Source organism: Capra hircus, chromosome 19 (genome assembly GCF_001704415.2).
Source record: "Capra hircus breed San Clemente chromosome 19, ASM170441v1, whole genome shotgun sequence".
NCBI classification, from domain to species: domain Eukaryota; kingdom Metazoa; phylum Chordata; class Mammalia; order Artiodactyla; family Bovidae; genus Capra; species Capra hircus.
Window position 1 is genome coordinate 14,221,816 of NC_030826.1, and position 12,358 is coordinate 14,234,173.

The window sequence follows — 12,358 nt, forward strand, 5'->3', positions numbered from 1 at the left end:
GCCAATGTGGAATTGGAATCCCGGTTACCAGACACCGCTGCCTGTGGGTCTGACCATTCTGTTGTACAGGCTAGAGGGGGCTCGAGCTCTCCAGAGTGAAATGAGGCTGTGAAAGCTCAGAGAGCACACAAGGACACTTTCTCCAAAGGCGACGCGACATCTGAGCCAAACTATAGATGATGACTGGAAGCCGATCACTTCTCTAGAAGGGAAAAGTGCTTGTCCCTAGCTATGAAGCAAATGATTCAATATGTTTGAAGTTTACTGGCAAGGGGAGTGTGGTAGGAGATGAAGCCAGAAGAGTAGAGGGCTAAAGAGCTGAGATCTTGTAAAGTTCATTAGAGTTCATGCTTTATCTTGAAGGCAGTGGGTACCTCCTGCCAGAAGATTTTAAAGGAAGATCAGATTTGCATTTTCAGGCTGCAATAGGAAGAATGTATGGAGATGAGAGGTGCCTAAAAGCAAAGAAACCAATTAGGTGATCAATGGAATAGTTCTGGTGAGGGATAATAGTGGCCTGGACTTAGGTTTTAACTGTGGGGATGGAGGTGAGTGAAAAGATCCCTTACATACATAGGTAGTAGAATAGGCAAGATTTGGTGACCAGTTTGAGTGGGGAAAAAAGCAAGAAGTCCTGGGTAAATTCCACACTTGACAGGTGGATAGGTTAGTCATTCACTGTGATAGGAAACGGAAGGAGGAGCACGTTGGGCTGGAGGTGGAGTGGTATGTTCAGAATTACTCCCTTCAGGGCTCTCTCGCCTTCTGAGATGGCCCACAGTCTGTCTGTGGAATGTGTTTCTTTCTAAATAAATAAATCTACTTCTTAATACAAATATCACTTTGTATGCAAATTCTTTCCCAACGAAGCAAGAACCTCAGATTCACTAGGAAACATATGGACAAAACCAGCCGGGAGAATTCAGGGCTGATTTTCAAGTTCAAGTTCCTCATGCTTATCACCTTGGCCTGTGCTGCCATGACATCATCTTCTTCATCATTAGGTGACTGAAGGTCATTGGAAGTGGGGTAATGTCACAGTCCAAGTGAACAGTGCCTTTTTCACTGGCATCTATGGCATATGGAACTTGTATGTCTTTGCTCTGATGTTCTTGTATGTGCCATTCCATAAAAACTATGGGAAGACCAGTCCAATGATTCAAGCAATCTCAGGCACTAAAGGGTCATCTGGATTGGGATCATACAACAGAGAACAGATGGACAAAAGTACTTTTGAAATAGTTAGTGCTAGAGACCACTGTGACCATAGAACCTCAAGAAAAATGCTTCCATTACTGTTGATATTTGGATGATACATTCTTGTTGTAAAAGGGGGAAAAGGGTTATTGCCTTCAGGTAAGAAAAGGAGGCAAGAGGTCATCTTTATTCATTATACTAGCAGTAAATGTGAGCTCAGCTCTGGATGTAGAGGGTCACAGAGCTCTATGCTGCTGCTGCTGCTGCTTCTGCGTCACTTCAGTCATGTCCAACTCTGTGCGACTGCATAGACGGCAGCCCACCAGGCTCCCCCGTCCCTGGGATTCTCCAGGCAAGAACACTGGAGTGGGTTGCCATTTCCTTCTCCAATGCATGAAAGTGAAAAGTGAAAGTGAAGTCGCTCAGTCGTGTCCGACTCTTAGCGACCCCATGGACTGCAGCCCACCAAGCTCCTCTGTCCATGGGGATTTTCCAGGCAAGAGTACTGGAGTGGGGTGCCATTGCCTTCTCCGAACAGAGCTCTATAGACAGGTCCAAATAAGCAAAGTTAAAGGAAAAAAAAATTCTTTTCTTTGAAAGACTTTTTTTTAATGTGGACCATTTTCCAAGTATTGAATCATTACAACATTGTCTCTATTTTATGTTTTGGTTTTTTAGCCACTAGGTATGTGGGATCTTAGCTCCCCAACCAGGGATCGAACCCACACCCCTTATAACAGAAGGTGAAGTCTTAACCACTGGACCACCAGGGAAGTCCCAGGAGTAAAAATTTTTTCATGACTAAAAACGATGTAGCCATTCAGTTTATAGATCGAGGAAGATAACCCAGAGGAGAAGTCAGGGAGGAGAGAACTGGGTTATTGCTGGTGGGGAAAGCAGAGGACAGGACTTCTAGGTTTTTCTTCCTCTTTTCAAATTTTTTTAGAATTGAAGTATTTTAAGATATGGATAGGGCTTCCCTGGTGGCTCAGTGATAAAGAATCCAGCTGACAATGCAGGAGCCATGGGTTGAATCCCTGGTCCAGGAAGATCCCACTTGTCGAGGAGCAACTAAGCCTGTGAGCCACAACTACTGAGCCTGTGCTCTAGAGCTGGGGAGCCACTTCTACTGAGCCCACGTGCCACAGCTACTGAAGCCCGAGTGCCCTAGAGCCTGTGCTCCGAAACAAGAGAAGCCACCGCAACGTGAAACCCACGCACCGCAACCAAAGAGTAGCCCCTGCAGGCCTCAACTAGGGAGAAGCTCGCACAACAGCAAAGACCCAGCACAGCCAAAAATTAATGAATTAATTAATTAAAATTATTTTTTAAGTCTAAGAAAAGGGAGATGGATATACAAAAACTGTTGCTCATCATGGACCCCTTCATTTGTACCACGATTCATGCATGCTTGCATTCATGCATTCTTCTCTCAGCTGCCATGTCCTGAGGTCTACTAGGTGTCAGGTCCTAGAAGGCCTAGAGATAGAGAAACAGGAAGCAGGGCAACTCCTGTCCTCCAGGAAGTGCTTTCTCAGAAGAGGGACAGCAGAACCTGTGATTCCAATCAACTACTGAACATCCTAGAATCGGAGGATGCAGAGGGTGCTCTGAACACAGAGGAAGGGCACCTAGCCCACGTGAAGGGTGGAGGGGTGATGAAAGAAGGCTTCCTGCAAGAGATGCTTCCTAAACTGAGCTTTGAAGAAAAAACAGGAATTAACTGGGGGCTGTATATCAGGAACCGGCAGAAAGGGCTGTTATTTGCAAACACCAGGGAAGAGCAAAGTTCTGGGAATTCTAAGTGATTCAGTCTGGCTCGTCTGCAGAATTGCAGGGGTGGGGAATGGTGATAAGCGAAAGAAGTAGGCAGAAGTCACATCTTGAAGATCCTGTGTGCCTTGTGGAGGAGGTTAGATGTTAAATTTAAAACAATGGGGAATTTCTGAGACATCTAATCAAAGGAGTGACATTTAATTTCTTATGTATATCCATTATCTCATTTAATCTGGACAGCCCTGTGAAATAGACATGCTGTTAACGCACATTTTGTAGACTGAACACTGAAGCTTGGGAAAGTGAAATTTGTTACCATGTTCACACAGTCAATGAAGAACAGAAGCAGAGCTCACCATAAGGCCTTTGGGCCAAACTCATTGTTCTTCTTACAGTGTCTGTGGTCAGAGAACTCTGTGAAACAGAGAACTCCTCCCAGCTCCACATTGTTCTGGGGCTTCTTTCCAAGGGTTCTTCTCTAATGCCTCAAGATTGACTCCTGTACCTTCCTGCCTTCCAGGCTTTTGCCTGAGGATGATTATCTGCAACAAACTTTAATCCTCACTCTGTGTATCTGCCGGCAGATTCTTTGTGTATTTAGGGGGCTTCTCAGGTGGCACTAGTGTTAAAGAACCTGCCTGTCAATGCAGAAGATATAAGAGATGTTGGTGCGATCCCTGGTCTGGAAGATCCCCTGGAGGAAGGCACGGCACCCACTTCAGATACATGACTGAAGTGACTGAGCATGCATACTTAGGGAAGACAGCAGGTGCTTTTCACGCGTCAGCATTTAGCAGAATGTGTCTGGGAAGGTCTTAGTACTGGGTCTGTTTCTGCCTGATCCATTCCTCGGGTCCTCATTTGGGGAGTTGAATACTGCAGGCTGGTTTCAATTTCAGAGTTTCCTTTAGGTGGTAGCTTCCAGTTAGAATGGTTAGTGAGCATCTAGGTGGGAAATTAGGTAGTAGAAAAAAGGGAGGATCAGAACTTCCCTGGTAGTCCAGTGGCTAAGACTCCTTTCTGAGGGCTCTTTCTCCTTCCCCATCCCCTCCTTTCTCTGTCTGCCACAATGAGAGTCTCTCCAGGGACCCAGTTTCCCTCGATGACCCTGGCTCCTGGGCTCCTTCCCTTCATCCCTCCAGCCTATGGCTGGTAGAGTGTTCTTGCTATTTGGTCGTTTCTAAGTTGCCTCCACCCAGTCTGGCTTCCTAACCCTTCCAGCACTGGAATAGAGCCTTGTAGTACTCTTGCCTGGAGAATCCCATGGATGGAGGAGCCTCGTGGGCTGCAGTCCATGGGGTTGCTAAGAGTTGGACACGACTGAGCGACTTCACTTTCACTTTTCACTTTCATGCATTGGAGAAGGAAATGGCAACCCACTCCAGTGTTCTTGCCTGGAGAATCCCAGGGACGGGGGGAGCCTGGTGGGCTGCCGTCTATGGGGTCGCACAGAGTTGGACACGACTGAAGCGACTTAGCAGCAGCAGCAGCAGCAGCAGGACCCTGAAAGGACTGTGATTTTACTCAGGATGAGAAGGGAAGCCAGTAGAGGGAGCCATTTAGCAGTGCGTCAACAGGATCTGACCTGTTTTACCAGGATTACTCTGGCTGCTCTCTGGAGAACAGACTAGCGGGCAAGAGAGGAAGCAGAGAGAGGTTATTACTCCCACCAGAGTGAAAACCAGACCACAGGGATCCTTTGCTGCTTGCGAAATCCTGTGGAACTCACAATTGTACCACGTAATTCAAGGCTTGCCTACCTGCTTAGAGGCCAACTTGTTCTGTCATTGGATTGCATTGTTCATCTCTGAACACCCCTGGCGCCTTGTACAACACCTGAAACAGTAAACACCCAAAAAAAGTGTGTGTGTGTGAGAGAGAGAGAGAGTGAGAGAGGGAGAACTTGTATTGAATGAATAAATAAAAGGCAAAAACAACAACAAAAAAAGTGGCATGGTTTGTCTACAAACTCCCGAATCTCAAAAACCATGTCTGCTGCTGCTGCTAAGTCGCTTCAGTCGTGTCTGACTCTGTGCAACCCCAGAGATGGCAGCCCACCTACGATTAAAATAAATAAATTTATATATATATATAAAAACCACACATAGCATAAAATGAACCATGTTAAAAAAAAAAAAAAAACAAAACAAAACCATGTCTAGGACTTTCCTACTTCCCCACAGAGCAGAGAGTAAGTGCTCAGTGAGTATTCGTTGAACACTCGAGGCCTGCTCTGTGCTAGGTGTTGTCATCACCCACCGCCCAGCCCTCGGAGGGGCCCCCGGAGCCCCACACCTCCAACCTTCCTAGAGAGCAAAACTCCCTCCCACAAAGATTAGGCTGACACTCCAGAGCAGAGCCTGCAGGTGGGTGTGTTTCTTATGAGTGACTGGCTGCCCTGTCCTCTGGACAGAGGCAGGCCCTTCCTGTTTGGGGTGGAAAGGAACCAGACACTTTCCTGTTAGCAGGTCTTTTAAGCAAAGCCACAGATGCCAAACAGGTCCTGACCCGGTCTTTCAGGCCAGATGCCTGGAGGTTAGACAGCCTTTATGTGGAAGGGAAGTGGGGCACATGGCCAGATTGGCCAGGCTTTTATTGTGTTCCTGGCAAGTCCCCTGGGCCCTGCTGTGAGTAAAAAACAAACCAGAAGAGTAAACCATGATGAAGGTTAGAGTTGATGGTATGACTCTGAGCCAGAAAGCATTTGGGAGGGAATGTTTACGGGATTGTCCTGCGGCAGGACGGGCTTGTGTATACCTAGTGGCTGTGAGAGCATCTGAGTGTGAAACCTGCGTGAAAAACACATGCATGTCCACTTATGTCCGTACAGCCAACCCCCACCACTTGATAAAATTGAACAGCTATTAATTGTCTAGTTGGGCTTCCCTGGTGGCTCAGACGGTAAAGAATCCTCCTGCAGCGCAGGAGACCTGGGTTTGATCCCTGGGTTGGGAAGATCCTCTGGAGGAGGGCATGGCAACTCACTCCAGTATTCTTGCCTGAAGACTCCCCATGGACAGAGGAGCCTGGCAGGCTACAGTCCATGGGGTTGCAAAGAGTCGGACACGACTGAGCAACTAAGCACAGCACAGAAAAGGCAGGAATTATTATTGCCTCCCTCCTTTTTTTTTTAAATTTTGGCTTTACTGTGTCTTCTTTGCAACACACTACCTCTCTAGTTGTGATTGTAGCACACAGGCTTAGTAGCCCAGCAACATGTGGGATCGTAGTTCCCCGCCCGACCAGAAATCAACTTGTGTGCCCTGCACTGGAAGGTGGATTCTTAACCACTGGACCACCAGGGAAGTCCCCTATTGTGCCATTTTTAAATGGCAGACACTCAGGGATCGGTTAATTTGCAAAGGTCAACAGAGTGTGAAAAAAGGCAAGATTCAAACCCAGGTCTGTGTTGCACAAAATTTCTTGCTTCTTCCAGTCCGTTAGGAGCATGACATGTGTGCGTATGTACAGGGAATTAGAAAGGTAGGTATACTCTGGAATGTGACCCAGGCTGATGAGACCACATCCATCTGTGTTATAAAGAGGAAATTTCTCTTCCAGAGAAAGAGGGGGTTGCTAGAAAGTCAGGGCTTCTAAAATTGACTCACAGCTTAAAATACGCAGAGGTCAATAAAGAATCTAAATTATCACAGTTAAAGTCCTCACAACTCTGGGGGATGCGTCCTCTTCAGTTCTCCTGAGCTAACTCACATCCTCATTATTCCTCTGATTATCCCTATTACTGTGGGTTTCAGAGGTTGATCACTCCATCAGCACTTTTCTCCGGAGCCCAGAATTCCTTCTGATAATATCTGCTTTGTGTTCTGCACACTTCCTGGGGAGGAGGAAGGGGCAGAGACGGAGCTGACTGTTTCTCATATTATGAAAAGAGAAACTGAGGCCCAGCGGGGTCTCTTCCGGGTCCACACATCCTGACTGATTCAAGGGGTCCCGATCCGGAAGAGGATTTGATGGCCAGCTGCTGCCTCCTGACAGGGAGGAAGGAATGGCCGGACAGCCCCAGCATGGGTTCCTCAGAAGTCCTGTCCACTCTGGGAGGGCTAGGAGGCACTGTGGACCTGAAATGAGCCCCAGTCCAGGGAGAGGGGAAGTAGCTCTCTTTGAAGAGGAGCTATGGAAAGGACTTGTTGGGTCAGGAACCTGCTCAACCAAGATGGGCAGGGAGGGAATGAGAGAGCCAGAATCTGGGAAAGCCTAGAGCTGTTTTCCTCCTTTTTTTTTTTTTTTAAATATTTGGTTGTGTGGGGCTTAGTTGTGACACATGGGATCTTCCTGAAGTCATGGGGGATCTTTCATTGTGGCGCCTGGATTCTCTAGTTATGGTGCGCGGGCTTAGCGGCCATGAGGCATGTGGGATCTCAGTTCCTCCCCTGCTTCGCAAGGCAGATTCTTAACTACTGGACCACCAGGGAAGTTTCTCTGTTTTCCTCGTAAACATTGGATTCTAGCATTTATTTAGTGATCCAGTAGGTCTGGAGTAGGGCTCAGGAATCTGAGTTTTTAACAAGTGTCTCCAGATGATTTAATGCAGGTGTTCAAGAACTCTATTTTAAAAAACCAACATCTACAATCGACTTTAATGTATATACCTAAGTAAGGTGTTTTTTTTTTTTTGGCCATTTGGCATGCAGGATCTTCCCTGACCCGAGACCAAAGTGTGCCCTTTGAAATGGAACTAACCACTGGACTGCCAGGGAATTCCCAAGAATTCCATTTTATAAATTTGAACTTGAGGCAGGATAATATAGAGTTTAGGGCCCAAGATCTGGAGCTATACTATCCAGATTTGAACTCTGGCTCCATTGTTAGATTTGTGATCGTGGACAAGTGATATAATCTCTCTGTGTCTCACCTTCCTCATCTGTAAAATAAAGATACTTGTGTGAGTAGCTATCTCATAAGGAAGCTGAAAAGATACAATAAGATGATTTATGTAAGGCACAGAGCACATGCATGGTACATGTTAGTTTCTCAGCAAGCACGAGCCATTATTATTTGTTCCAAATACTCCTTCCCACCTCCACACCCACTCCCACCAGAGGAAGAAATAACAGTATCGGATAAATAAATGGACTTGTCCCCAGAGTATCATTTTGGATGTAGGTGATTTTGGCTCATGCTTCAGGGATCCCCCCTCCAAAGTCACTCTCCTGCCCTCACTCTTCTGACACCCCTGCTGTGGATACTCTCTTTCCGATAAAGTGCCCTGCCTTTCTCATTTTCCTCTCCCCCTCAGTCTCCCTCTCACATGGCAAACCACCCGCCTTCACAGCATCCAAAGTGTCCTCAAGATGTGTCCTGGAAAGTAAAAACATACAGCAAGTTCACTGTGGAGGTGCACAGCCCCCTGGATTCCTGAAGATCATAGAATTTGGTGCTCTGAGGTCTATGAGTAGGCTTCAGAGGCAAATGGGGAACTGAACTTCCTGCACTCAGGTACTAACCATGGAAACACACTGTCTTTCTGGGAAACAGACATATCCCGCCCAAAGGCATGGTTGAAGCCCAGGGTGGATGTAGGGGTAGGGGTGAGAGGAAGCTTCTGCACAAACTCTTGTAGACATTGCCAAGTCTGATGGCATCTCCAAGTGACCAGAAGCAGAAGTGGAGTGGGGAGAGGTAAGGATGAGATGAAATAATCCAACAAAGGACACCAAGGGAGAGATTTCCCTGGTGATCCAGTGGCTAAGACTCCATGCTCCCAATGCAGGGGGCCCATGTTCAATCCCTGGTCGGGGGAACTAGATCCACATGCCACAACTGGAGTTCAAATCCCACATCTAAAGATCCTACATGCCACAATGAAGACAGATGCCACATGTGGCAACTAAGACCTGACACAGCCAGGTAAGTAAAAATATTTAAAAAAATTTTTTTAAAGGACACAAAGGGAAAGCAGAGGAAGTCAACTTCCAAATGCAGAAATGCTTAGTGTTCAGGTCTCTGGACCAAGGCTAACCTGGGATGCAGAGAAACCAGGGTCAGCTCTCCCTGTGGCTGAGCCTGTCTCCTTCCAGACCTTCAGACTCCAGAGAACTGCTGCTTCTGCCTTCCGCTCTCCTGCCAGTGCAGCTGAATGGAGAACCCCAGGGATGTGCTGGAGGAAGGGATGGCAAATATTCTGCCTGGAGAAAGAATTAGCAAACCTGGTGTTGATTCCAGCTTGGCCCTTGGTGTCCTTACCAACTGACGCCCCTTAGAGCTTCCTGTCCCAAAGCAAAGCTACATCTGGTCTATCAAAGTCCATCTGTTGGTCAAGGACACCATATGCCATGTCATAACTGCAATCTTCTGACACTGCCTCCCCCAACACACTCTAGGATTGCCAGATAAAATAGAGGATGCCCAGTGAAACCTGAATTTCAGATAAATGACGACTAATACTTTTTTAGTATAAATATGTCCCAAATATTGCACTGACACATCATTGTGGTTTTTGTTTAGTCACTTAGTCCTGTCCAACACTTTTGTGACCCCATGGACTCTAGCCCACCAAGCTCCTCTGTCCATAGCATTTCCCAGGCAAGAATACTGAAGCAGATTGCCATTTCCTTCTCCAGGGGATCTTCCTGACCCATGGATTGAAACCCCATCTCTTACATTGTAGGTGGTTTCTTTACCAATGAGCCACTGGGGAAGCGCTCAAATATCGTATATTAACATATGTGTGTGTGTGTGTGGAATCTAGAACAATGGTACTGATGAATCCATTTTCAGGGCAGCAATGAAGATGCAGACATAGAAAAAAGACTTCTGGACACAGTGGAGGAAGGTGAGGATGAGATGAATGGAGAGAGTAGCATGGAAACATATACATTACCATATGTAAAATAGGTAGCCAGTGGGAATTTGCTATACGACTGAGGGAGCTCAAATCGGTGCTCTGTGACAACGCAGAGGAATAGGATGGGATAGGAAGTGGGAGGGAGGTTCAAGAGGGAAAGGACACATAGATACCAATGGCCAATTCATATTAATGTATGGCAGAAACCAACACAATATTGTAAACCAATTATCCTTCTATTAAAAATAAATATTTAAAAAAAGAAACAAAAATGACTTGTTAATCTGATACTCAAGCTACCCTTCTAGATTTAACAACGCTTCTAAATTGTGAACCCTTCAGAATCTTCCTCCCCCAGGTTCACCCCAGGACTTTGCTTGAATCCATTCTCTGTTCTCTCCTTAGCAGAGGACATTGGCTTCAGGCTGCCTGCTCTCTGAGGGTTAGACCCAGGCCTTTGTCCACCATCTCCGTTCCAGGTAGATATGCTCCCTACAGATGTGCACAAGGGCACCGGCCAAGAGTGAGCAAAGAAATCCACCCTCAACTCTTTGCCCTGCAGGGCCCTCTCACCGAACTGTGAGTCATTGAGGGGCACTTTTTTCTTACTGATCTACCCAGAGGAACTCTTGCTTCTAATTGGTTCGCCCAGAATCAGTGCCCCTTCTTCATTGGCTGGTTGGGAGGTGGGCGGGGCCAATTACTAAATAGTCTGCCCCTAAGAACTCCTGTTTCTAAGTCTACCGAAGGAAATTCAAGAATCCTTCCATCCAAGTGGCCTCTTTTTCTAAATTCAAAGTGTTAATTGCTCAGTCGGGTCTGACTCTTTGTAATTGCCTGGACCGTAGCTTACCAGACTCCTCTGCCCATGGAATTCTCCAAGCAAGAATTTTTACTGGAGTGGGTAGCCATTCCCTTCACGGGACCTTCTCAACCCAGGGATCAAACCTGGGTCTCCTGCATTGCAAGCAGATTCTTTACCGGCTGAGCCACCAGGGAATTGCCACCCCCTCCTACCCCCCCCCCCACCTCCCCACCTCTTTCTAAACGATACAAAAATATCTTGTGTGCTGAGTCCCTAAACCTTAGGATAAGAACACTTGCGTTGCATTGCCTTAGATCTTAAGAGATTCCAAATTACCTTTACACACATTAACTCATCTAAACCCCACATCGACCCCCCAGTGGTATCATCGTGCCATTTGCTTTTTCAGTTCAGTTCAGTCGCTCAGTCATGTCCGACTCTTTGCAACCCCATGGACTGCAACAGGCCAGGCTTCCTTGTCCTTCACCAACTCCCGGGGCTTGCTCAAAACCATGTCCATCCAGTCAGTGATGCCATCCAACCATCTCACCCTCTGTCGTCTCCTTCTCCTCCTGCCTTCAATCTTTCCCAGCATCAGGGTCTTTTCCAGTGAGTCAGTTCTTCGCATCAGGTGGCCAAAGTATTGGAGCTTCAGTCCTTCCAATGAGTATTCAGGACTGATTTCCTTTAGGATTGACTGATTTGATCTCCTTGCAGTCCAAGGGACTCCCAAGAGTCTTCTTCGACACCGCAGTTCAAACACATTAATTCTTCCGCCCTCAGCCTTCTTTATGGTTCAGCTTTCACATCCATACAAGACTGCTGGAAAAACCATAGCTTTGACTAGGCTTTTTTCTTTTATAAGTTAGCAAACTGAACCTGGAAGAGAGACAGTAACCTGTCCGCAGTCACTAAGGCAGATAATAAAACCAGTTTACTCTGGCTTACTACGAGTTTGACTAAGCTTTTCACGTAAATCATCTCTCAACCCTTACTGCGATTGTGTGGGATATATTCAGCTAGGCACTTTACACATTTTCCAGATCTTCAGGCGACTTTGCAAACTAAATATCATTTCCTCTCATCTTACTAAGGAGAAAACGGACCTCTGCAGTCACAAAGTGGTAAGCTGCAGCCTCCCATTTATAAAACGTGGACTTCATGATGCCAGGTACGCTGCTCCGTCATCTACAGGCATTGTTCTCTCTTTAAATGCTCCTTATTATCACATGACGTCGCTATTCTTATTATCTTCATTTACTGCTGAGAAAAAAATAGGTTCAGAGAGGGTGAGTGACTTGCCCAAGACCACACAGCGAGCTGGTGGTGACTGAGGCAAGATTCTCATCTGGAGCTCAAATTCAAGTCTTAAACTCCGGGAGTTAGTGATGGACAGGGAGGCCTGGCGGGCTGCAGTCCACGGGGTCACAAAGAGTCGGACACGACTGAGCGACTGAACTGAACTGATCCCAGCCCCGGGCTCCTTCTCTCATACCCCAGGGCCTCCGTCCCCGTCGGCCCAGTTGAAACAATCGATGACCCTCGAGTAGGCCAGAACCCCTCTTCCTCGAAGTCTTAGGTAGCCACAACCGCCAGGAGAAGACGTTTCCTCCCCTGCCCTGCGTAGAGAGATCCGGATCCGCGCGGGGAGAGGCCAAGCAGCCTGCGGAAGAGGCGCCTGTTAACACAACAACGCGTTCCAGGAGGCGAGCCTGGTGGGTGGAGCCTGAGTGCCGGGGTCCCGCCCCCTCTTCCCCCTCCCTCGCCTCCAGGTC